Here is a 9712-nt window from a genome sequence, read left to right as displayed (position 1 = left end):
AGTAGTGTAGTAAAACTGCATAAGTGTTGCTCTCCACTTTCTGGAGGACCGAGTTTTGAAATCAGTGGAATTCGAGAATGATAGCTAAGGAGAAAATAAGGAGAAAATATCTGTCTCCTGGTTACATCTTCAAACTAAAGGCAACCATTGCATCCGACAGGAGATGCGTCCATCCATGAATGATATATACGGGTAAGATTGTCTAGCTAGCTGCATTTTTCAAGTGTACTGGCTAGCTAATGTTAGCTGGCTGGCTCGGTAGCTAATGTTATGTGTATGATCTCATTATTTGTATCTTAGAGCTATTTGCTTGGCTAGCTATAGCCTAATGTTAGCTAGCTAACATTGAACCTGGTTTGTTAGCTACCTGCAGATTCATGCAGGTTAGTAGCTTCATGAGTTGGGATTATGGTTCATTGTTTACCTAGCTAGCTAACTTTAGCTGGCTGGCTCGTTAGCTAACATTAATAGTATGATCTTATTATTCGTTTCTCAGAGCCATTTGCTCTGAGATACGTCCCTCTGGAAAGAAATGTGTGTGTTTTTGGCCCATTTTAACCGCACACTTGTTGTCTGTGTACATGGATTTTATAATGTCGTATGTTTTTCCCCCCAACTCCACTTTCCATCAATTTGTACAGCAGGCCCTTGTGCCAAATTGAGTTGAAAGCTTTTTTTAAATCAACAAAGCATGAGAAGACTTCGCCTTTGTTTTGGTTTGTTTGTTTGTTTGCCAATTAGGGTGTGCAGGGTGAATACGTGGTCTGTCGGACGGTAATTTAGTAGAAAGACAATTTGACATTTGCTCAGTACATTGTTTTCACTGAGGAAATGTATGAGTCTGCTGTTAATGATAATGCAGAGGATTTTCCCAAGGTTGCTCTTGACGCATATCCCCCGGTAGTTATTGGGGTCAAATTTGTCTCCACTTTTGTGGGCTTTGTGGATTGGGGTGATCATGGGAAACATATGTTAACATGGCCAAAGCAAGTGAAGTAGATAATTAACAAAAGTGAACTAAACAATAACAATTAACAGTAAACATTACACTCACAGAAGTTCCAAAAGAATAAAGACATTTCAAATGTGATTTTATGTCTATATACAGTGTTGTAACGATGTACAAAAGGGAAAATAAATAAACATAAATATGTGTTGTATTTACAATGGTGTTTGTTCTTCACTGGTTGCCCTTTTCTTTTGGCAACAGGTCTCTCTCTCCCTCCCTCTCTCTCTCTCTCTCCCTCATTCGCAAGCTCTTAAGTATAGAGTGTGCCGTTCCCAAGTCAATAATAAGTGGTGAAATACTGTAAACACTTGCATAATGTAGAATACTTTGTGGATGTGTGTCTGGCTGATTGGGGTGTCTTCAGAACGGTGGATGGGAGTCCTCTTATAACCCTCTCCATGCTCTGAGGAAGAGACAGCGGAGCAGCCGTTGAGTGGATTGGAGAGCCTGGGGAGCTAATCAAGAAGCGCTCCACCTTGCACCAGAGGGACCTAGCTATGAGGAGAGATATTCGTAGGGTTATGTGTTGTCAAACTAAGGTCACCATTGCTGGTTTATTTATCAGGCACATAGCCGGGCAGCCCACCGACCACCACTGACGTATAGAGTCCTGCATGCAAGGTCATTGATAATGAACCTATGCGAGGGAAAGTATAAAAGATTCACATGAAAAAGAGAGTATCTGTATATCGTATGTGTTTCTGTAATCAATCATTGACTTGTTGTTACCTTGTGTACATTTACAGGTCTTTACATAAAAATTCTAATCTTAGGTTTCAAAAGGTGAAAATTAATTGATGGCTTACTGACTGCCGATCCATCATGGAACGTTACTGACTGCCGAGCCATCATGGAACCTTACTGCCGAGCCATCATGGAACCATACTGGCTGCCGAGCCATCATGGAACCTTACTGACTGCCAGGCTATCATGGGACCTTACTGACTGCCGAGCCATCATGGAACCATACTGACTGCCGAGCCATCATGGAACCATACTGACTGCCGAGCCATCATGGAACCATACTGACTGCCGAGCCATCATGGAACCATACTGACTGCCGAGCCATCATGGAACCATACTGACTGCCGAGCTATCATGGAACCTTACTGACTGCCGAGCCATCATGGAACCATACTGACTGCCGAGCCATCATGGAACCTTACTGACTGCCGAGCCATAATGGAACCATACTGACTGCCGAGCCATCATGGAACCATACTGACTGCCGAGCAATCATGGAACCATACTGACTGCCGAGCTATCATGGAACCATACTGACTGCCGAGCTATCATGGACACTTACTGACTGCCGAGCCATCATGGAAACTTACTGACTGCCGAGCCATCATGGAACCATACTGACTGCCGAGCTATCATGGAAACTTACTGACTGCCGAGCCATCATGGAAACTTACTGACTGCCGAGCCATCATGGAACCATACTGACTGCCGAGTCATCATGGAAACTTACTGACTGCCGAGCTATCATGGAAACTTACTGACTGCCGAGCTATCATGGAACCATACTGACTGCCGAGCTATCATGGAACCATACTGACTGCCGAGCCATCATGGAAACTTACTGACTGCCGAGCCATCATGGAACCATACTGACTGCCGAGCTATCATGGAACCATACTGACTGCCGAGCCATCATGGAAACTTACTGACTGCCGAGCCATCATGGAACCATACTGACTGCCGAGCTATCATGGAAACTTACTGACTGCTGAGCCATCATGGAACCATACTGACTGCCGAGCCATCATGGAAACTTACTGACTGCCGAGCCATCATGGAAACTTACTGACTGCCGAGCCATCATGGAACCTTACTGACTGCCGAGCCATCATGGAACCTTACTGACTGCCGAGCCATCATGGAAACTTACTGACTGCCGAGCCATCATGGAAACTTACTGACTTCCGAGCCATCATGGAAACTTACTGACTGCCGAGCTATCATGGAAACTTACTGACTGCTGAGCCATCATGGAACCATACTGACTGCCGAGCCATCATGGAAACTTACTGACTGCCGAGCCATCATGGAACCATACTGACTGCCGAGCCATCATGGAACCATACTGACTGCCGAGCTATCATGGAAACTTACTGACTGCCGAACCATCATGGAACCATACTGACTGCCGAGCCATCACGGAAACTTACTGACTGCCGAGCCATCATGGAAACTTACTGACTGCCGAGCCATCATGGAAACTTACTGACTGCCGAGCCATCACGGAAACTTACTGACTGCCGAGCCATCATGGAAACTTACTGACTGCCGAGCCATCATGGAACCTTACTGACTGCCGAGCCATCATGGAACCTTACTGACTGCCGAGCCATCATGGAAACTTACTGACTGCCGAGCCACCATGGAAACTTACTGACTGCCGAGCCATCATGGAAACTTACTGACTTCCGAGCCATCATGGAAACTTACTGACTGCCGAGCCATCATGGAAACTTACTGACTGCCGAGCCATCATGGAAGCTTACTGACTGCCGAGCCATCATGGAAACTTACTGACTGCCGAGCCACCATGGAAACTTACTGACTGCCGAGCCATCATGGAACCATACTGACTGCCGAGCCATCATGGAACCATACTGACTGCCGAGCTATCATGGAACCTTACTGACTGCCGAGCCATCATGGAACCATACTGACTGCCGAGCCATCATGGAACCATACTGACTGCCGAGCCATCATGGAACCATACTGACTGCCGAGCTATCATGGAACCTTACTGACTGCCGAGCCATCATGGAACCATACTGACTGCCGAGCCATCATGGAACCTTACTGACTGCCGAGCCATCATGGAACCATACTGACTGCCGAGCCATCATGGAACCATACTGACTGCCGAGCAATCATGGAACCATACTGACTGCCGAGCTATCATGGAACCATACTGACTGCCGAGCTATCATGGAAACTTACTGACTGCCGAGCCATCATGGAAACTTACTGACTGCCGAGCCATCATGGAACCATACTGACTGCCGAGCTATCATGGAAACTTACTGACTGCCGAGCCATCATGGAAACTTACTGACTGCCGAGCCATCATGGAACCATACTGACTGCCGAGCCATCATGGAAACTTACTGACTGCCGAGCTATCATGGAAACTTACTGACTGCCGAGCTATCATGGAACCATACTGACTGCCGAGCTATCATGGAACCATACTGACTGCCGAGCCATCATGGAAACTTACTGACTGCCGAGCCATCATGGAACCATACTGACTGCCGAGCTATCATGGAACCATACTGACTGCCGAGCCATCATGGAAACTTACTGACTGCCGAGCCATCATGGAACCATACTGACTGCCGAGCTATCATGGAAACTTACTGACTGCTGAGCCATCATGGAACCATACGGACTGCCGAGCCATCATGGAAACTTACTGACTGCCGAGCCATCATGGAAACTTACTGACTGCCGAGCCATCATGGAACCTTACTGACTGCCGAGCCATCATGGAACCTTACTGACTGCCGAGCCATCATGGAAACTTACTGACCGCCGAGCCATCATGGAAACTTACTGACTGCCGAGCCATCATGGAAACTTACTGACTTCCGAGCCATCATGGAAACTTACTGACTGCCGAGCTATCATGGAAACTTACTGACTGCTGAGCCATCATGGAACCATACTGACTGCCGAGCCATCATGGAAACTTACTGACTGCCGAGCCATCATGGAACCATACTGACTGCCGAGCCATCATGGAACCATACTGACTGCCGAGCTATCATGGAAACTTACTGACTGCCGAACCATCACGGAACCATACTGACTGCCGAGCCATCATGGAAACTTACTGACTGCCGAGCCATCATGGAAGCTTACTGACTGCCGAGCCATCATGGAAACTTACTGACTGCCGAGCCACCATGGAAACTTACTGACTGCCGAGCCATCATGGAACCATACTGACTGCCGAGCCATCATGGAACCATACTGACTGCCGAGCTATCATGGAACCTTACTGACTGCCGAGCCATCATGGAACCATACTGACTGCCGAGCCATCATGGAACCATACTGACTGCCGAGCCATCATGGAACCATACTGACTGCCGAGCTATCATGGAACCTTACTGACTGCCGAGCCATCATGGAACCATACTGACTGCCGAGCCATCATGGAACCTTACTGACTGCCGAGCCATCATGGAACCATACTGACTGCCGAGCCATCATGGAACCATACTGACTGCCGAGCAATCATGGAACCATACTGACTGCCGAGCTATCATGGAACCATACTGACTGCCGAGCTATCATGGAAACTTACTGACTGCCGAGCCATCATGGAAACTTACTGACTGCCGAGCCATCATGGAACCATACTGACTGCCGAGCTATCATGGAAACTTACTGACTGCCGAGCCATCATGGAAACTTACTGACTGCCGAGCCATCATGGAACCATACTGACTGCCGAGCCATCATGGAAACTTACTGACTGCCGAGCTATCATGGAAACTTACTGACTGCCGAGCTATCATGGAACCATACTGACTGCCGAGCTATCATGGAACCATACTGACTGCCGAGCCATCATGGAAACTTACTGACTGCCGAGCCATCATGGAACCATACTGACTGCCGAGCTATCATGGAACCATACTGACTGCCGAGCCATCATGGAAACTTACTGACTGCCGAGCCATCATGGAACCATACTGACTGCCGAGCTATCATGGAAACTTACTGACTGCTGAGCCATCATGGAACCATACGGACTGCCGAGCCATCATGGAAACTTACTGACTGCCGAGCCATCATGGAAACTTACTGACTGCCGAGCCATCATGGAACCTTACTGACTGCCGAGCCATCATGGAACCTTACTGACTGCCGAGCCATCATGGAAACTTACTGACCGCCGAGCCATCATGGAAACTTACTGACTGCCGAGCCATCATGGAAACTTACTGACTTCCGAGCCATCATGGAAACTTACTGACTGCCGAGCTATCATGGAAACTTACTGACTGCTGAGCCATCATGGAACCATACTGACTGCCGAGCCATCATGGAAACTTACTGACTGCCGAGCCATCATGGAACCATACTGACTGCCGAGCCATCATGGAACCATACTGACTGCCGAGCTATCATGGAAACTTACTGACTGCCGAACCATCACGGAACCATACTGACTGCCGAGCCATCATGGAAACTTACTGACTGCCGAGCCATCATGGAAACTTACTGACTGCCGAGCCATCATGGAAACTTACTGACTGCCGAGCCATCACGGAAACTTACTGACTGCCGAGCCATCATGGAAACTTACTGACTGCCGAGCCATCATGGAACCTTACTGACTGCCGAGCCATCATGGAACCTTACTGACTGCCGAGCAATCATGGAAACTTACTGACTGCCGAGCCACCATGGAAACTTACTGACTGCCGAGCCATCATGGAAACTTACTGACTTCCGAGCCATCATGGAAACTTACTGACTGCCGAGCCATCATGGAAACTTACTGACTGCCGAGCCATCATGGAAACTTACTGACTGCCGAGCCACCATGGAAACTTACTGACTGCCGAGCCATCATGGAAACTTACTGACTGCCGAGCTATCATGGAAACTTACTGACTGCCGAGCCATCATGGAAACTTACAGGCCTAAATCACAAGCATAAAATACTTACTCCTTTATTCATGCTTTATTATGCATTAATGACATGTTTCTGAAGAGCTAATAAACCTCACAACCTGTCCAGTAGCCTGGACTCCCTCCACCTATCCTATATGCTCAGCAATCCCATTACCTGCTATTTTATATGAGCCATATCCTTCCTTTCTATGCGTAATCAGACAGGAATGGCTCACGCGATATGGATAATACCTCATGCGTGTTATTGGCAAGGACGTTTCTTCTACAGTACCTCGCTCCTCTCATGTATGTAGTTGGATTCCTGCATGCCGATTGACATTTGTTGATTTGTGGCATGGATGTTTTCATTTAAAAATGTATTGGCTGGAAATTGTGACACACACACACATACAGGTTCAATTACTATGATAGATGTTTTTCATAGCATTGATTTCCATTTATGACTGAGACAAGAGTCTAGATATTGGAGTGTTCCTCTATTAGCAATTTGTGGCCAATGTTGTAGTTGAAAGGTCGATGGAGATTGTGTACCTTGTGGAAAGCCCCCAAGGCTGAAAACAAACAAATGATGCAGTCCTCGGCTCCCAGAGCAATGACCTTCGTTACAACAAAGGCAGAGCATCAAAAACCTATTGTTACTAAAATTCTCTGCTATCTGTTCCATTCTACCCTGGTATTTGTTTGTCTGCCACGGAACAGAACACAGCAAACCCAAAAAGCCCAAAGTGAGCAGATCAGGCCAACAGAGAACATGACAGAATGTACAGAACAGGAAGCAGATTTTGTCGGTGTTCTGTAACAGTAGCACCCATACAGTGTGACCATGCATTAATGCTACTGAACCGATGTACATGACTCGGTGGTGTTAGGCTGTGGCCATGTAGAGATTTACCCTACGAAAATTATGGTTTGGACCAATGGTTTTTCAATAGGAGTCATAAGTTGACTGATGATTGACAACGGAGATGATTGTCTGTCAAAAAACACAAATGTCCACATTTTTATGTATGAAGATGTATGAACGTCTGAAAATAGTTTATTTACAGTACCAGTCAGAAGCTTGAACCCACCTATTCATTCCAGGGTTTTTCTTGACTATTTTCTACATTGTAGAATAATAGTGAAGACATCAAAACTAGGAAATAACACACATGGAATCATGTAGTAACCAAAAACCGTGTTAAACAAATCAAAATATTAGATTTTCAGCAGTCGGTTAGATTCTTCAAAGTAGCTGTCACACCCTGACCTTAGAGATCCTTATTATTCTCTGTGTTTGGTTAGGTCAGGGTGTGACTCGGGTGGGAAATTCTATGTTTTCTGTTTCTTTGTTTTTGGCCGAGTGTGGTTCCCAATCAGAGGCAGCTGTCTATCGTTGTCTCTGATTGGGGATCATACTTAGGCAGCCCTTTTTCACACCATTAGGTTGTGGGATCTTGTTTTCTGTTTCGTTACTGTTGCCTGACAGAACTGTGCACTTTCGTTTTCGATTTGTTATTTTGTTTGAGTGTTTCTTGAAATAAAATCATGAACATTTTCCACGCTGTGCCTTGGTCTACTTTTTCTACCACCAACGAGAACTGTTAGTTGCCTCGATGACAGCTTTGCACAGTCTTGGCATAAGTTTAACCCTTACAAGACAGACATGGACAATTTATGTTCATCCGTCTTCAAGCCTCTGTGTAGCCGTAGCCTTATGCTGACAGCATGATGATGATGATGATGATATGACTACTGAATGTAACACATTTTATACAGAAGTCAAGAGAGGAAGGCTATCTGGGGGAATAAGGGGAAGAAATTCACTTTTGGCAGGAATTGTGACAGCTATTTGTGTGATATGTCGTCCCGGTGTATTCAAGCCTTTGAAGCTTCCCCATCTCACATCACACCAATGTCAACATAGCCGCAGCACCCCCATCCCCAAACTACTTCCTGCGGCTATGAATGTCAACATAGCCGCAGCACCCCCATCCCCAAACGACTTCCCGCGGCTATGAATGTCAACATTATCAATGAAATCTTGTGCAGTTTGAGATTGGCTGGTTCAAGGGGATATTGCTAACAGAGTACAGACTACACTCTTAGAAGAAAATATCCTATCTAGAACCTAAAATGGCTATTTGGCTGTCCCCATAGGAGAACCCTTTGAATAACACTTTTTTGTTCCAGGTAGAACCCTTTTGGTTCCTGGTAGAACTCTTTTGGTTCCTGGTAGAACCCTTTTGGTTCCTGGTAGAACCCTTTTGGGTTCCATGTAGGACCCTTTCTACAGAGTTCTAAATTGAACCCAAAAAGTGTTCTACGTGGGACCAAAAGGGTTCTCCTATGGGGACAGCCGAAGAACCCTTTTTTGTAAGCGTGAACATGAGAAAGGTTGAAGCAAAGATTTTTTTGAAACTTCCCCCACTTGAAAAATGATGATGATTTGACCATGTTAAATGTGACTACTTTTTAATTTAAAAAAATGTTTTTTACAAGTTAGCTCACAGAATGAAGAGGTTGTTTAGAAGAGAGAAAGAGAGAGGTTATTGCTCAGTTATCCTTACAAGCCTTGCACAATGTTTTCCCTCTTCACAAACCTCTGAGCACCAGGTCAAACCAAAGGCATACTTGGCCTTGGGGGGGGGGGTGTCTAATCATAACATTAGGAATTGAGTAGTACTATGTAGTTTAAAGCCACAGAAAGCCAGTAGCTACTCTGAGAAAATACTTTTCAATCCATCAAACTCATGGTATAATATTGAGGGGGTCAAAATTGGCCTGTCTCTAATATTGAGGAGGGGAGTCCAATCTCAAATGTACTAAATATCAAGGTCAGAGGTCAATTCTTTGGTCATTAGGCATTTGTATTTGAGGCATTCTTCCAGCCATTACCCCCTTAGTGCCAATGCAATGCCCGATTTGGCCCTGGTATCGATTGCTCTCTCCTCTCCTTCCTCTGGCCCACTCTGTCCTCGCTCTCCCTTCCTCCCACTCTCTCCCTCTCTCCTCTCCTTCCTCTGGCCCACTCTGTTCTCGCTCTCCCTCTCT

Source organism: Oncorhynchus kisutch, linkage group LG27 (genome assembly GCF_002021735.2).
Source record: "Oncorhynchus kisutch isolate 150728-3 linkage group LG27, Okis_V2, whole genome shotgun sequence".
Lineage (NCBI taxonomy): Eukaryota > Metazoa > Chordata > Actinopteri > Salmoniformes > Salmonidae > Oncorhynchus > Oncorhynchus kisutch.
The sequence above is the reverse complement of the archived record's forward strand: the minus strand, read 5'-3'. Positions refer to the sequence as shown.